The sequence below is a fragment of the Heterocephalus glaber genome, unplaced genomic scaffold (genome assembly GCF_053883595.1).
Source record: "Heterocephalus glaber isolate CG9 unplaced genomic scaffold, H.glaber_assembly_v1.0 deba00001509, whole genome shotgun sequence".
NCBI lineage: Eukaryota > Metazoa > Chordata > Mammalia > Rodentia > Bathyergidae > Heterocephalus > Heterocephalus glaber.
In genome coordinates this window covers 5,018,043-5,035,073 of record NW_028258325.1, presented here as the reverse complement: position 1 = coordinate 5,035,073, position 17,031 = coordinate 5,018,043, and the positions used below count along the sequence as shown (strand labels likewise).

The 17,031-nt window shown below is 47.2% G+C and overlaps 1 long non-coding RNA gene and 1 pseudogene across 3 annotated transcripts in view; both read left to right on the top strand.

The window, feature by feature from the left end:
* The window catches only part of LOC106009596 (uncharacterized), a 101,495-nt gene that overhangs the window by 28,039 nt on the left and 56,425 nt on the right, over window positions 1-17,031 (top strand). The gene's annotated exons all lie outside the window — the stretch shown is intronic.
* Window positions 1,867-15,849, top strand: LOC101717526 (tRNA methyltransferase 10 homolog B-like; annotated as a pseudogene).

Genomic DNA, 17,031 nt, shown 5'->3' with positions numbered 1-17,031 from the left:
CTCTGGCTTTTCAGTTGATCAATGTCAATATTGAAACAGTTTTCTCTACCCCCAGTTGCAGTATAGTAGCAACTTTGTTTTAAACTAAATGCTCCAATATGCATGAGTCTCTTTATGGGCTCTGTTCTGTTTGTGATGTTTGTTTGTATTTATGTAATTACTAAAATATTTTAATTACACTAATTTCATTACAAAGGCTTGTTTTCTGATAGTTCAAACCATCTGATTTTGTGTTTATTTTTCAAGATTATCTTCATTGTTGTTAACTGATTGTACTTTCATATGAAATTTAGAACTTGTCAATTTTTACAATAAAACTTTGTTTTTCTTTTTTTTCCCTCTCTGTGCTGGAGATTGAACTCAAGACCTTGCACATGAAGTGCTCTATCACGAGTTACATCCCCATCCCAGAACCTAGTTTTGGATTGGAAAATGTATTTCTTTATTTTGCTGTTTTGTTTTTTAAGTTTTTGGTGCTGAAGACTGAACCCAGGTCTTCACGCTTGCTAGATAAGTATTCTACCACTGAGCTAAATCCCTAGCCCCAAGGATTGGAACATTTAGATTGGGAGTTGACAAATTTTTTCAGTGAAGGAATAGATAGTAAATCTTTTAAGCTTTACAGACTATGTAGTTATAACTATACAATTCTGGTGTAATAGTAAAAAGTAGTGTTGATTAATACATAAACAAATGAGTTCCAATAAAACTTTATTTATAAAACCAGGAGGTGGTTTGGGTTTAGTTGACAGATACATGTGTTGGTTGCTTTTCTCATTGCTGTGACAAGATACTGACACACACAAGTTAAAGAAGGAAAGGTTTATTTTAACTCACAGTTTGTGGAGGTTTCTGTCCATAGTTGGTTGGCTCTAAGGCAGTTTGGCATGACAGAGGAGCATGGCAGAGGAGAAACAGTCCATGGCAGGGTAGGCAGAAAGTAGCCAGCCTGCCCTCCATCTTTTGCTTTATATTCCATTCAGGCTATAAGCCTCTTGACTGGTGCCACCCACACCCAGGGTGGGGCTTCCTATTACCCACACCCACAACTATGCTAAACCAATCAGTGGACTAATCCAATTATTACACACTCTTAATCTATATTCACTCACCCTAGATCCAACCATTTTGGAAAAGCCCCACCTATGAGCACGAGGCTTTGGGGGGATATCTAGATACAAGTCATAACACTGCAGTTTGCTAACTTCTGGTTTAAGTAATTGATATGTAGTTTTTCTTCATTTCTAATATCTTAAATTTACAAGCTCCCCTGTATACACTGCATGATTTGTGTCTTACATGTTTTTGATCATGTTTTCATTATCATTTGGCTCAAAATATTTGAAACTTTCCATTTTCAGAAAAGAAATCTTTTTTTGACTCATGAATTATTTAAATTATATCCTAATTTCCAAACATGTAGAGATATTCTAATTATGTTGATATTTATTTCTAGCTTAATTTTGCTGTGGTCCAAGGGTATATCTGTATGATAATAATCCTTTTAAATTTAAAACTTGCTTTCTGGCACCGTATGTGGTTTATTTTTGTAGACATTCCATGTGCTCTTGAAAAAACAAGTACCCTGCTGTAGTTGGATACATTGCTGTATGTATTTTTGTTGGCTCAAGTTTGTTCATCATACTCAAATCATTTCCTATATCTTTACTAAATTTTGGTCTGCTTTTTCCTTCAATAACAGAGAAGTATATTAAAATGTCCTTTATGATTATGGATTTGATTATTTCTCCTTTTCCCTAATTTTTGTTTTATTTTTCTGATGCTATGTTTATAGATGCATGCAAATTTAAATATTTTTATATTTTCTTCTTAAATGACTTTAGTATCTTGTAAAATATTTTTAGTAATAATTTACTAGTAATAGTCTGCTTTTTGTGCTATGTATGTTGTCATGTAGAGTTCTGTATGTTTTAATTCCCTAAATACATTGTTACATTAATTTAAGTAATCAGTGGTCCTTCAGTACCTGTAAGTAATGGGGGAAATAAGCATTCAGAGCATAGCACCAAATATTGAGCTATTATAGTCTGGACAAGTGACATAAAATTAACCATCAAATGCTTCATTCTTTCCCTTCTCTATTCTTGGGACTCCAATTATATGTCATTGAACACTTCCTACCTGGTCTCATATGTGTCCAAGTTTTTATTTTTATACGTTTTCTTGTCCGCTTTAGTCTGAATATTTCTATGTCCCTATTTTCTGGCTCACTAGTTCTCTCTAGTGATATATACAATAAGCTAACAATTGTAATTTTACTTTCTACTATATATTTCTCAAATTTGGAATTTCCAATGGACTATTTTTTAATAAGTGGCAGTTTCTTTTGACTGTTTTCTATCATTTCTCTATTTGGGGCATACTAATCCTCATCATTATTATTATTGAGGTGGGGTCTTGCTACGTGCCCCAGGCTGGGCATGAACTCTCAGTCCTCCAGCCTCAGCCTCCTGAGAAGGTGAGATTACAAGTGTGCATCACCGCACCCAGAAATCATTGCTAATTTGAAATCTACGTCTGAAAACTTCAGTATCTGATTTCTCTGCAGTCTGTTTTTACAACCTGTTTATCTCTTCATTTTCAGCATTCGATCCTGTTATTTGTGGTGCCTATTAATTTTTTTATTGCACAATGGGAATTGTAAAGCTTAGGGTGAAGTATTCTTTTATAAAAGAATAGCCACAGTTTCCATCTTCGTAGAGACTACACATGATCATGTACAGAGCATGGGTAGCAGTATGGGTGGCGAGATCGTTATGATGAGGTTTTTGATGGCATTGAAGGAGTTGGGTAATGGAAAAAGACTATATTTGTCACACAATGGCAATGAACTTGGCTGAACTGTGACTGCATTCTAGCACTTTGTAGGAGGTAAAACTCATAAGCAATGAAATTGGGTATTTAGCTGGGGAGACTTCTCAGCAGTGTTGCAGGACTGGCTTGGCTTCTTCTGGCTCCTCATAGTCAACTTTGAGAAGAGGAAAATAATTTGAGAATAAAATCATTAAGCATAAGGGAACCAGACCCTAACAGTTGGAAAACTCTCAGCTTATCCACAGGACAAAAAATTAGGAAGTGTGTTCAGAAAAGGACACTAAGGATGTGGCTCTGCAACCATTTGATAAGGTTAGGATGGTTAAGGAGAAGGAGGTGGGAAGGAGTAAAGGCAGGCTCTTCTTGTATTTTATAGGATATAATTATAGGGGATGTGTGCTCCCCCTCCCTTTTGTGGTACTTGATTGAACCCAGGGCCCTCACACCGAGCCATATTCCAGCTCTTTCTTCAGACAGAGTGCCCCCCCCCGACCTGTATCAAGGATCCAACTCAGGACCTTGCACTTGTGAGGCAGGTGTGGCACCACTAAGCTAAATCCCCAGCCCCAGAGACAGAGTCTTGATAAGTTGCCCAGGCTGGGTTTGAATTGGAATCCTTCTGCCTCATTGTCCCACAGTGGTGAAATTATAGGTGTGTGCCACCCAGTCAGCTTGATTTGTGCTAGTCTTAAAGATAGACAAGCAAAAGTTTCCCAAAGGTAGTTCAAAAACCATTAGGGCTACCTATTCAGTTTCAAAAGTGTGTGAGTGTGTGAGTGTGTGTGAGTGTGTGTGTGTGTGTGTGTGTGTAGGGGGTGAGGAGCATTGTCTTATTTCAACACAGGTGTGCTCTACCCAAAGCTGTGAGGGCACAGACATTGCAGGGGCAATATCCCCTCTCTTTGGATTCGGCAGGTGGCAGCACTTCTACTCTGGCGTATCCAGAAGGCAGCAGTGCTGCTGCAGTGGACCTGGAGGGCTGAGCCTTGAGCAGAACAGGATTCGCTCCAGGCTTAGGGGTTCACAAGGTTTGCCCCACGGGGTGGTGGCCTTGCTTGGGACTGTCACCCTTCCTTTTCTCCTCTTTCTTCCTTTTAAGATAGGACTGTCTATCCCATGCCTGTACTACCACTGTATTTTGCAACCACACAACTTGCCTGGATTCACAGGTTCACAGCTGGAGAGAAGTTTGCTCAGAAAGAATCATAGCTTGAGTCTCACTCATGTCTGATATAGATGATATTTTGATGAGCTTTGCACTTTAGACTGTAGAGCTCATGCTGGAATAAATTAAAATCCTTGGGCCTTCTGTGCTGGAATAAATATATTTTGCTTTTGAGAAGGACAGAATGTAATGGACTGAATGTGTTGCCTCAGAATTCATAAGTCAAAATCTTAATCTCAATGTGATGGCATTTGGAGAGGGACAATCAAGTCATGAAAGTGCAGTGCTTGTGAGTGGGATTGGTGCCCATAGGAGCAGGGGCCAGGGAGCTCACTAGGACTCTCTGCTGTATGAGGATATGATAGGAAGAAGTCTCCCATGCACGGCCCAGAAGAGGGTCCTCACCAGAGCCTGACCATGCTGGCACCCTGGTCTCGGGCTTCTCACTTCCAGTGTGCACAGCCCACTGTAAGACTGTAAGCCACTCAGTCTTGGGTTGCTGGTAAGCAGCCCAGATAGACTGAGATGGTCCTTCTTACTTCCGTCAGCTGCTCCCTTGTGTCCTAGGTCGTTGTTTCAACGTGGCCTCCATGAGCCCCATGCTGTGTCTCAGTGTGTTTTGTGCTACTGTAACACAGTGCCCAAGACTAGATAATTTATGATGAACAGAAACTCACTTGGCTCACAGTTCTGAATGCCAGAAGTCCATGGGCATGAGGCTGTTTTCTGCTTGGCACTTGCTGAGGGCTGCCTTGCTGTGTTGTCCCATGGACAAGGCCAGAGGGTAAAAGAGTGAAATCACAGCCTCCAGTGATGGTCGGTATCTGTCCATTCCCTGGGCTGGAGCCCTCATGACATAAACACCTCCCATAGGCCCCACCCCACACCGCTGCACTGGGATTAAGTGCCAGCATTTGCTTTTTGGGGGGACACACTCAAACCGCACTGGAGTCAAAACCATGGGGATACAGGACTCACTCCAGTGTGCTTCTCTGGGGTCTGCATCCTCCAAGTCCAGCCTGCCGGGGATATGTTTGGATGCCTTCAAAAAGCTTTTTTGTTTGTTTGTTTGTTTGTTTTTTGGTACCGGGGATCAAACTCAGGACCTTGCACTTGCACAGCAGGTGCCAGAACCACTGAGCTAAATCCCCGGCCCCTCAAAAAGCTTTTTAAAAACTTTATGTTTGATAGTTATTCTCAGTGAGAAGATACAGCTATTTATCTTTAGCCAGAAGCAGAAGTCTGAATGCTGTTTTGCATAGGACTTGGCACTTAGGACATTTCTAGCACAGTATGGGTTTTCTTCCATGATGAAAAGTGTTAATAATCTTTTGGGGACAAGAAGGGAGAGACTGTAGTGTTCGTGGATTGTGTTCATCAGCTTTCCGTTGCTGTAACAAACTACCTGTGATAATCAGCCTAAGAAGAGAAAAGGTTTGTTTTGACTCCAAGTTTTAGAGGCTTGGGTCCCGGGACCTGACATACCTGTTGCTCTCAAGCTTCTGGTGGGGGTGGCAGCACATGATGGGAGTGTGTAATGGAGCCCATGGGCCTTTGGGGGATGTTCAAGATTCAAACCACAGCATTGATTGTCTAAGACATGCAGTGGTCCTCACTGCATCTGAGAGTGAACAGGGGAATCTTCTGTCCCATCTCTGTCCAGTCCTCCTGCATAGACCAGGCAGGGCCCCTGAGACTACCTGAGCTACAGAGACCTCCAGAGTTTAGGGACCCCTTTGTGGTTGTGTGAACCGTGAGCCAGCCTGAGCTCTCTCTCTGCCTATGTGCTCCCATCGGATTCCTGAAGGGGCCTCGAGACCAAGCCAAGGTCAGGTCCAATGTTCCAATCTGAGGAGCTGAGTGGCCGGTGCGGGCAGGTGCGCTAGTTTGCCTTCCTGTGTCCTCTCGGGCAGAGAGAGCTCTCTGGCGCCTCCTCCTCTTCGCCTAAGGACACCAGCCCTATTGATCGGGGTCCCACCCTTGGACTTCCTTTAACCTTAATGACCCCATCAAGGCTCTGTCTCCAGCTGTACTCACTGTTAGAGATGCTACAGGTGAGGGATTCAACCTCTGAGTTCCAGGTGCATCACACAGCTGGCAGCAGGAGGGCTGTCTGAGATTATGGTCAGGACAGGCTGACTGACTCCCAAGAATGAGCGCTTTTCACTGAGGGATGTGCTCTCATATCTCTGCAGCTTCTGAGTCCACATAGTAGATGCTCAATTAATATCTTACAGAGTCCAATAAATGCACGAGTTCCAACTGGGGTTTCCCTAGTGTGATATATTTTCTCCCTTCCCTAAGCATAAAAACTGAGGTTCAGAGTGGGCAAATCCCTGACAGTGTGTTGGTGATGAGGGAGCGCAGAACCCAGATGTCCTGCCCCCAAGCCGGTGTTCTCCCCACCACCCCTGGGTGGGCCTCTCCATGCCCTGCCGAAATCAGAGAAAAGGGAGCAGACCCATGAATCAGGGAGTCAGCACCAACTCATTTCCTCTTACAGGATGTTTGTGTTTGACTCTTGGTGCCAGGCCGAGGGAGAGAAATCGAAGCCATGTGTGTGCAGTGGGCTCACTGCGATCTCAAAGGGCTGGGTAGGTCGCGGGCCCAAGGCCATCAGACAAGGTCACACCAGGAGGCCTGGTTTTCGTGGTCCCCCAGCATTCCTGCCCCCACTGACTTCAGTTTATGATGCTTGTTTGGGGGTGTGCATGTGCGCACAGGCGTGTGTATATGTGCAGAAAACTTGAAAGAATTGGACTGGCACTCTGCAATTAACACTGCAATTTTCCATCTCCAAATTCCCAAGGCAAGGAAGGCCGAATTAGTGCATGTCTTCATCTCTGCACCACAATTGAGAATAAAAATGAAAGTGACGTCTTTAAAATGTGAAAAAGAAAAGGATCTCTGTTTCCATGATGGAAGCTAAAAAATACTGGAATGAGCCCACAGTTCTCCGAGGGAGGGAGCAGATCTCTCGCTGATAGTTAAAAGTTGCCAGCAAACCTTCCTGAGCCACTTCCGCCCTGTCTCCATGGGCTGGGCTGCCTGCGGCAGACTCTGGGTCCTTGAGGCTGCGCTAGTTGGCTTATAGGGAGGCATTTATGTGTGCTTGGGTCCCCTCCCTGCCAACTGTGCCACTTGCATGACGGCATTTGATCTCAGGTTGGCCCTGTCCCCTAGGTATCATGAGCCCCATCTTGCAGGCCAGAAGCAGGCACAGGAAGTTGCTCAGCTTTGAAGGACGAAGCACGAAAACACTACTCACACTTCAGACTCAGTGGTGATCTTTATACTTTTTGAGCCAGGAGAGCTGTGTGACCATGAGCAAGACCTTTCACTCCTCTCTGCCTCAGTTTCCTTGTCTGTAAAGGGACACCCCACCCCGAAATATGAAGGATTGCTGGGCTGAAGGCAATTGAGAAGAGGGAGATCCAGGAGAGCTCTCTGCCACCCTCCCTGTTTTCCTAAAAGCAGGAGACAGACTTACAGGGACAAACGGTGTCCTGCTCCCCCCCGCCAGAGAGAGGAAAGGTTAACCCCTGAGGACAACTTCAGAGCCTTACAGGGCTGCAGGTGACACCAGAGGAATGGGCATTCTCAAACTTTATGAATGACCTGCAGCTGCCACTCATTTGCCTATGTCCAGGGCACCACCCCCAGAGACTTAGTGCTGTCCCTTTGTCTTGTCACTGCTCTCAGAAGTTACTTTTGGTGACAGTTGAGCTCAATTGTCAACTTGATTGGCTTGGGAGCTGCCTGGGGGATGAATGCAGCACACTTCTCGGTGTGTCAGGGTGGAAGCATGACCTTGGGGACTGTCTATGGCCTCTGGCCCCTCCCTCTGTCACTCCTCTTCCCTTGCTCTGCTCCCTGGCTGCCGTGAATGAAGCAGCTTGCTCTGCCACACCTTCTTCCGTGATGCTCCTGCCTTGGAGCCAGCTAACCATGGACTGAAACCTTTCAAACCATGAGCCAAATTAAACCTCTCCTCCTTTAAATTGTGGGTGTTGGTATTGGGGTACTGGGTCCCAGTGATGGGAAAGCTGATTGATGCACTATTCTTTGAAGATGCTACAGCAGCTGGAATTCAAAGCTGCCTCTCTGAGTACTCTTTCCCTAGAAGTGCCCACAGATAGATGAAATATGCACATGAATCGACGTCCTGTGTTTCTCTTGTGTGTTATTACAGGAGTCCGTTCCATCTAAGAACTTGGAAGTTTGAAGGAAAAAAAGCCCAAAGGAGAGCAACCCTAGCTCCTTTTTCCATGTCATGCCCCTCTGCTCAAAACTGCAGTCCAGGGTGGGAGAGTGTGTGCATGAGTTTCCTGTGGCTGCTTTTAACAGGTTAACACAGCCCACTGGCTCAAAATAACACAAAGCCAAGCCCCTGCAGTCCCAGGTACTCAGGAAGTAGAGGTGAGGTACGAGGATCACTTCAGCCCAGGGGGTCAGAGCCAGGCAGGCAACATGGTGAGACCCTGTCTCAGACAAAACCGAGCCACAAATGTTTTCTCTCACTGCTCTGGAGGGCCAGAGTCTGTATCGGTCTCCCCGGGCTCAAGTCAAGGTTCCGGGGAGAATCCATGCCTTGCCGCTTTTAGCTTCCGGAAGCCACTGTCGGTTCTTCCAGTTCTCCATCAGCACTGGTAGCAGCTTCTCTCCCCTCTAGCTCTGCTTCCATCCTCAGTCTTCACTCCCTGACCCTCGCCCTGCTGCTTCCCTATACCCATTTTGTGAATATATTGGGCTTTTGCAATTAAGCCAGAATAATCTCTCCTTCTCAAGACAATTATTAAAATCACATCTGCAAATCCTTTTTGCTGTGTAATTTGCTAGGACTAGAACATGAGCATCTTTGGGAGCCATTATTATGATGATCACTTGGCTCACACATCTGCCTCAAACAATGGCCTTGTCAGAGCTGCCCTTAGGACTCACTGTCCCCTCCCAGACTTTGAATTTAGCAGGTTTGGGAAGGGGCCTGAAAATGTGCATTTCTTATAAGTGCACAGTGATACTGCTGCTGCCAGTCCAGAATCATATCTTGAGACCCACTGGGCTAAGAGGAGACAGAATTCCTTGACTGGGATTTGTACATTGCCTATATGTTTATGGGAAGAGAAATGTCCTAAAACATCATCAGCATGCAGAAGCTGAGGGAGGAAGATCGGCTGCAAATGGCAGAGACCCCAGTGTCTGGATTGTGTCCGGCACTGGACACATTGGTCCATCCCCGAGGAAGATGTGCTCGGAAATGAGACTGGAAGGCCGAGACTCTGGGGTCGTTGGCCCCACATGGCCATGGGTGGTTGGTGCTGGCTGTGTCCAGGGCCCTGGTTACTTGTGGAGGGTACCCTGCACCCCACAGTCCCAGTGGCACTGCTGTTGGGACAATTTTACCTGCATTTTGGAACCACAGAGCAAGCTGATGGGAAAATCTGCTTTTAATTCTTGGAAACAAGAAGGCTGATCAAATGACCTGGGGACCAGCTGACCAGCCCAGTCTGAGATTCCGTGTGCTCTAATCCCAAAGCTAATGATGTCATAGCCCTGGGCTTCATCCGATCTATGTAGTGAGGTTGATGGGATTAATCAGCTCATGTTAACATGCTGATGATTATGAAATAAAGACGACCATTTCAATAGGGTACTCCGGGCTGAGGGGCCAAAGTGAAATCACTTGGACTTTTACGGAGGTCACGGTTGAATTATCACAAACCTTCCTTTACTAGAAGCAGATGCTTATTAAGATTAATTTAGTGTGAAAAGTGAACCAGACTGAGTATAAAGGACATTGTCTCCTCAGTTATGGAGTAAGACACCTCCCCACTGTCCTCTGCTTACTGAAGATGATTGTGCCTTTCCTCGGGGACATTTTGCCGCGCTGAGCTGAGCTGCCGTGCGATCCCCCTTTGGGGGTGCTCAGTGGAATCTCAGTATCCTCACGAAGACAGAGTGGGCAAAACAAAAGGCACCATCAGCAGCCCGGGAGGTGGGGGCTGAAAACAGGACCATCTTTCTGCTCACACTGCGCATTCAGCAACGCCTAGGCATGTGCATTGTTGGCAGACAGCAGCAGCTGTGGAAGTGACTTTTCCTCCACCTGAAGAAGGTGTGTGCTTGTGCCATGGTCAGTGGGAGCTGTCTGGGCAGCTGGGGTGCAGAGGAGCTGCAGGACAACTGGCCAGGACCTCAGTGATTGCACCAGCTGAGGGCCCACTCGTCCTGCTGGGCCTGCCTGTTGGCAGCCTTCTTCATTCCTTCTTCCTTTCCTCTTTTTCTGTAAATAAGTTCTAGCCCTCTCGAGTGTTTGCTACGAAACGCTCAGGGTTAATCCCCTTTTCCCTTGGCTCCTGAGGCCTGCCCCTGCCCCCCTCTCCCCTTACATCTTGGCCCCCTCTCCTAGTCCCTTCCCGGGCTGATCCTCCAAAGTGGAGACTTTGTCTGTTGCTGTTCCAGGTCTCCAGCCCCGCTCTGTTTCTACTCACTGGAAATGCTTTTCTGGGAGACCGGCCATCCCTGCTCACGGGTTCTGCTGTCACTTTAAGCCTGGAGAAACTGGGAGGCACGAAGAACAAAACCAGGGCTCTCTCGGGTTATCTGAGAAGAGGTTTTCCTAGTGGGAAGGGCAGCTGGTCCCTGTCTGAGTTTTATTTTCTTTGCAGTGCTTGCTTTCTAACTTGCCCTTCCTCTGGGGCATCAGAAAGACCAAATTGTCCTGCAAATGTCTGACTTAGTAAAAATGAGCAGAATCCTTCCCGCTGGCTTTCCCAGGCACAGTTGAGATGAGGACGAGCTTTGTTCATTTGCTGCTGCCCAGAAAGGAAAACTCAAGGCGCAAGGAGGAGAATCACACGGAGAACAAAGGAGATAAACTACTGGCCTGAAAGCTGTGAACTGGCAGAGCTTTAAGAATGATCTGTTGCCCCGAAGAGATTTCCCTATTCTCCTGGTTCCCTAAGGTCAGGCATCCAGGAAGGTGCTGGGGGCCGCTTCTCTCTTGAGAGCTCACCTGTGTCGCAGTCCTGTGTCCACTGGGGCTGCAGCCTCAGCTGGAGGCCTGACAGAGTCTGGAGGTCCCCTCTCACTCACACAGCTTGCTGTAAACTGGCGTCTCTGTCCTCTCACTGTGAGCCTCTCCATGGCACTACTCGAGAGTGCTGCAGGCAAGGTGTCACCCTTCCCGAGACTACACTGTCATCGAAGGAGCTGCAGTGCCTTTGATGAGACCCAGAAGTCGCAGGCTCCCATTTCCATACTATCTGATCGCTCACAGAGGGCCAGCCTGGATGCAACATGGGCGATGACTACACAAAGGCGGCAGCACAGAGGTGTGGGGCTGTGGGCGCCATATGGGAAGGTGGCCACCACAGGATCCCCTGTTCTCTGGCATTTGCAGCGCTACTCTGCTCCACACGACCCCTGGGAAGCAGGCTTTCCAGGAACATTTACTTTTTGCTTTCATCCCACTGTGAGTTCTTATAATTTTCTATCATATCCACTTTGAATATAAGTTTAAATTTCTCATACCAGATGCAGGGCCTAATACTGCTCTGCACAATTTCTAGTTCTGCGCCACTTTCTAGTTCCTCACATGGTCAACCCACTATTGGCCTTAGATAGCTGCCTCTGGCGACCACCTCCCCATGGGACAGCTAGATACAGCCTACTGCTCTGGCCCCAGGGACCCCCAGCCACACCCAGCCAGCTTGCCTTAAACCCACCAATTACAACTCCTCCAGGAAGTCTGTTTGGACAGTGCCCGCATCCCAACAGAAGCGTGGCCCACGCCTGTCACCCACCTCCTTCCGGGTGCATCCTGTGTGCATGGCCTCCAGGAGTGCTGCTCATCCCCCGACTTGAAGGTCAGAAAGCCTTTCTTTTCATCTTGTGTCTCTCCTCACATTGAAGGGGTGTTCACCCTCTTACTGACTCTAAAGTAAAGCATTCACCGCCCCAGGTCACAGCAGGCAGGGCCACTTCCCCAGGCCTTTCTGGACAGGAGAAGCAGAGGGCTCAGGTAGTCTGACTCCTCAGCCCATGGTCACTGTCACCACCAGACTGTGTGAGGCCCCTTTGTTGCTTTCCTTGGGTATTATCTCCCTCCCACCACTCCACACTGGCACTCTCTCCTCTGCACCCCTCCCCCATGAATGTCTCAGGCAGCCACTTTAAAATGTTCCCTCTGTGTCCTTATATTCTGTGCATATTTGTAAAACACAGAGTGTTGCCTGTTCATGGATTTTTAATTGTGAATGGCACTGGACTAAAGATTCGTTCTGCATCGTGTTTTGTTCAGTCAGTGTCTGTGTGCTGGTGATGAGTGTCTGCCACCTTCCCAGTGGTGGATGGATACTGGGTGTCCTCCAAGCTCTGGGGTATGCGATGGTCTAAGAGGCCCTGGGCTTCAGGTCCTGCGGGGATTTCTCTGGGGCCTCCCCCAGGAGGCAGAGACCCATCTTCACATGGCTGTGACCAGCAGGGCATGCTTTACTCCCAGACTCCACTCCAATCAGGGTATCTGCTTGTCTCCCCCAGGGCTGCTGCTCAGGCCCAAGGCTTTGGCTGAGAACCACGAGTAGGTGTCTGGGACCCTGCATTTCTAACAGTCACCCAGGAAATGCCAGTGACCACCCTCAGTGTGTTTCAGCAAAGTGGAAACTGTTCAGTGTTACAGCCGAGGGCTACTGCTCAAGTGCTATGGCTACAGCCATTTGAAGACTTGAGAATCTGGAAGTTACTCGAAGAGATGGAGAAAAACCTTTTATTCACCAGCTGGCTCAGAGGAGATTGTCCAATCTGAATTCTGAGCACGAACAGAAATGGAAGCAGCGTAATATAGAAATCTAGGAGGTAGCGGGGTGGGCCCACGCACCAGGAGGTCATGCTCACAGAAGCGGGATGGTGGAGTTACAGAATGTTCAAGAAATGTCTGACAGGAAACTCCTGCAGCTCAAACAGTTACAGAACATTTTGATACATTTTTGATACATTGGGCAAGAACACCTGCAGCACAAACAGTTACATTTAGGAGCAGGACATTTTATAGGAAAAAAAACATGGCAGGGGGCACGGGAAGAGGCTTGCCCTATTGTGTATTATTGCTTTATCAGGAGGGACACAGTTCGAGTTCATCACAGTGCCCAGCACGTAGCCTGGCTCAGAGCAGGTGCTCGAGAAATGCTTGTTGGATGTGTAAATGGGCGAGTGGAGCATGCCGACAGGCACACTACTTATTTGCCCAGGGGGCAGGGGTGAGGGCTGTGACCCCTCTCAGGTCCTGTCATGCTCTGGTCGCGGTCCTTACATTTTTAGGCTTCTGTTCTCATCCCGCTGATGTTCATTTGAGGAAACTGGGCTCGGAGAGGCTGGGTCCCTGGTCCAAGTCCACACAGCTCCTAGGAACAGGGTGGACGTGGGTGCTCTCCAGCCCCCTCCCCAAGGAACGCCAGAGCCCCTGAGCCGGAAGAGGCAAAGGATTTGCATTTAATGTGTAGTTTAGATTTAAACATAATTTTCTAAACATTTATACTTACATGTAATATGTATATTCACTATTTATTTTATTGACATTTTATATAAATTATATTTAAATGTATAACATGCTGATAATTATTGTAGAATGTTATAGAATGATATACCGTAGAATGGGTAATGCATAATGGGATTATAGCACAGTTACATTGGACTATATATAAAATTAGCAATTGGCTCCTACGATGATCTTGCAGCTCACAGCCCAGACCCAGGAGGGCCGTGGGTGCAGCTCTGGTCTGGGAAGCTCCAGGATGGCCCAAGAAGCAGAGGAGCTAGGGGCTGAGCTCCAGCTCAGGTCTGAGTCTGCAGGCTCGAGAAGTGCCAGCTAAAGGCGGAGAGGGAGAAAGAGCACCTTCTCACTCAGCCTTGGTTCTCTTCAGGCCTTCGACCCATGGCGTGAAGCCCACCCAGCCTGGGGAGGCCCTCCTCTTGGCTCCTACTGTGGATTCAAATGTTCCTCTCTCTCAGAAACACCAAGTAGACACATCCAGAAATAATGCCTGCCAAACATCGGGGCTGCCATTGGCCCAGTGAAGCTGACACATCAAAGGAACCCCCAAAGTGAGTGAGTGAGCGTGGGGAAGTCTGACCTGAATGCAACTGGCTGCTCTTTGTCCATACTCAGTAAATGGTCACTGGCTGTGCAGACTGCAGACCAATTACTCGAAGGTTCAGCTTTAGCTGAAACCAGATTCTGTTGGATGTGGGATATGGGACTGCCGGTCTCTGTGGGCTGGGGTAGCCATGGTCCCCTGACTCGGGCCTGCCTCTGGGTTGAATAGTGCATCTAGAAATCCTCGTCCACCCAGAGCCTCAGAGCAGGGCCTTATTTGGAAATGGGGTCTTGCAGACATTATTAAGTGCCGATTGATCAGATCCTAAGAAGCTGATGGAGATGCACACAGGAGATGGCCGTGTAAAGATGGTGGCAGGAACTGGAGTGGTGCAGGCCCAAGCCAGGAGATGCCAGGAGACACTGAAGCTGGCAGCGTTAAAGAACAAACCCCCAGGGTTTGGGGGCGGGACCAGGTTGCACCGGCACCATTGCTGCGGCTTGACTGTGAGAAGTTCAAGGATGCAGAGGACAGAGGACTAATCACACAGGCTGGAAATTGGAAGGAGCACTCAGAGAATAGTCACTAGTGCTGCGGGGACAGGAAGGCATTGGAGAGGAGGAGGATGGACTCTCTGAAAGCTTCCAGCTTCTGCAGATCAATGTGGAGTGCAAGACCCTTCCCACAGGCTGTAAGCAATGGTGCTCAAAAAATGTCCAAAGGATACAAAGACACTGGGAGAGGATAGTTGCAGCAAAGAAGAGCAAAAGAAAGAAGAAAAGCTCATCGTTCCGAAAATTCAGGCATCTGCACCCAGCATAGCAAACATTTTCTGAGAGCCTTAACCGAAGAGAAACTTCTGGAGGCCAAACACTCAGGACCAAGACTGTGTATCGATTTGAGGATGACCCACCACATGTCAAAGAAGGAAATGAGTAGGCTGGCTGGGCAGATCCGAGGGTTGTAAGGTTCAAATGAAAAAGCTGACAAACCCTTTTGGATCTGCCTCTCTGGATTCAGAACTGATAGTCCCCTCTCCCAAGAACATTTGAGGATGAATGATGGGTTTTCTAGTTACCTGCTGGACATAGTGGAAGAAGACTGCTTTAGTTTATTTCCTCTGGAAACCCTGTGTATCTGACTCCTGACTCAGAACATGCTCTTGAAGATGTTGATCTAAACAGAGTTTATGTCCTGGTGGACTTGTGGATAAAAGGATTCAGGAGAAAGTGATGTTTCAGAAGGCCCAGGAACACCCTGTCAAGACAGCCTGTTTGCCAGTCCAGGAACACATGGTCAGACGCCAGAATGGGAAAAACTATCAGTCAGAGATACCGGCCATCAATCAAGTATTTGATATCCTGTCCATTTACTTTGATACTCACAACTGGCCCAAAGCATTGAAGAAAGGAGTTTCTCCAGGAAAAGGCTATGTTCTTCAGAATTCAGAGGAATGACAGCAGCCTGAGATGTCCTCACCAAAGAAGAGGGCAAAACGCAGCAGTGGCACAAACTTGCCTCTGCTTGACCCTCTTTGGCTCTTTACAGTATAAGCTACTGATGGCAAGGATCATATTTTATGCTTTTGTATCGCCTATGTGCCTGGCTTACAGGAGGTGCCCTGATTAATGTTAAGTTCACCTAACAACAGATTAGCCCTAAAACTACATGGCTTTGGATATGTTAATTCATCTTTTATATCTATTTGCGAAAGACTTGCTTTAGATTACTGATTAAATATTATGTTGAGCTTCACTTTCACTAAACTGGCATGAAGTTTTATGATGTTTTCCTCCTCTGAACATGGTGATTTTTCCCTAACTCAGTGACATGCTGCACATAAGCTTTGGAGGATCAGCTTGACCTGTCCCTCTTTCAAGCCCTCATAGCATTTTGTTCCCTCCTGTGGCCCTTACCCTGTTTTCCTTGTGCATGGGCACGCAAGGCTTCTCTTCCAGTTTGTGAATAGCTTTGGATCCTTCTGAGCTTATGCACATGAGATCATTCATGTATATTAGTAATTAACAGAGCAGGCTGAAATTTGTTGCTTTCTGATGTGTAAACTGACTAGATAATCTAATCTACCTCTTACTACACAAACATCATTAGACTTTTCTTGTATCTTAGCTATAATTGGTCCAGTTATTTTTACTAGTTTGGGTTAGCTGACTTGCTGGTTAAGGTCCTAGAAAATTCAGAAAATGCATTCTACATCTCAGAAGAACCAAAAAGTTACTTCTTCGCTTCACCCCCACCCCTTTACCATTTAATCCCTTAAAAAACAAACAAACCCCCCAGAGTCTTTGAGGGGCTAGGGCCCTTAGGGCCCCCCCAGGTTTGGACTTCTGGCCCCGGGACACTGTGAGTAAGTGACTACTGTTATGGCTCCGTCGCTAAGTTCTCAGTGCAGCCACAGAAAACGAGCACCTCGGGCCTGACCCTGTTTGGCTTTCTGGAGCGCACGGGGGCTTGGCACGAGCCCCTCTCCCAGGCCCAGCACTGGGCCCGCCTGGGTGAGAGTAGGTCTTAAAACCCAGCCGTGCCAGGGCGTCTTTTTTCACTTTCCTGCTGTACACTGCGGCAGGAGGTTCAGACTCACTTAAGGGAACCTGCCTGCACTTTAGACAGGAGCAGTCTGCTTAACCTTGGGTGGCTGGAGGAGCCCAGAGGGAGCTGGATTCTACCATCTGGGCTTCGGAAGCCCCTTGGAGCCGTTTTTCCTGCGCCGGGTGCTGCTGGGCAAACCCCCATGTCCCAGGAGGTTTACGATGGCTGTGGGACAAAAGGAAAAGCCACACACGAACACACTGGCTTTGCAGGCTTCCCATCCTGCCCAAGTGTAAAGAGTTTTGTTATTTTTTTTTCTAATTACAAAATAAAAACATATTCATTGGAAGTAATCCAGACAATAAGTAAAAGCACAAAGGAGCAAAAATG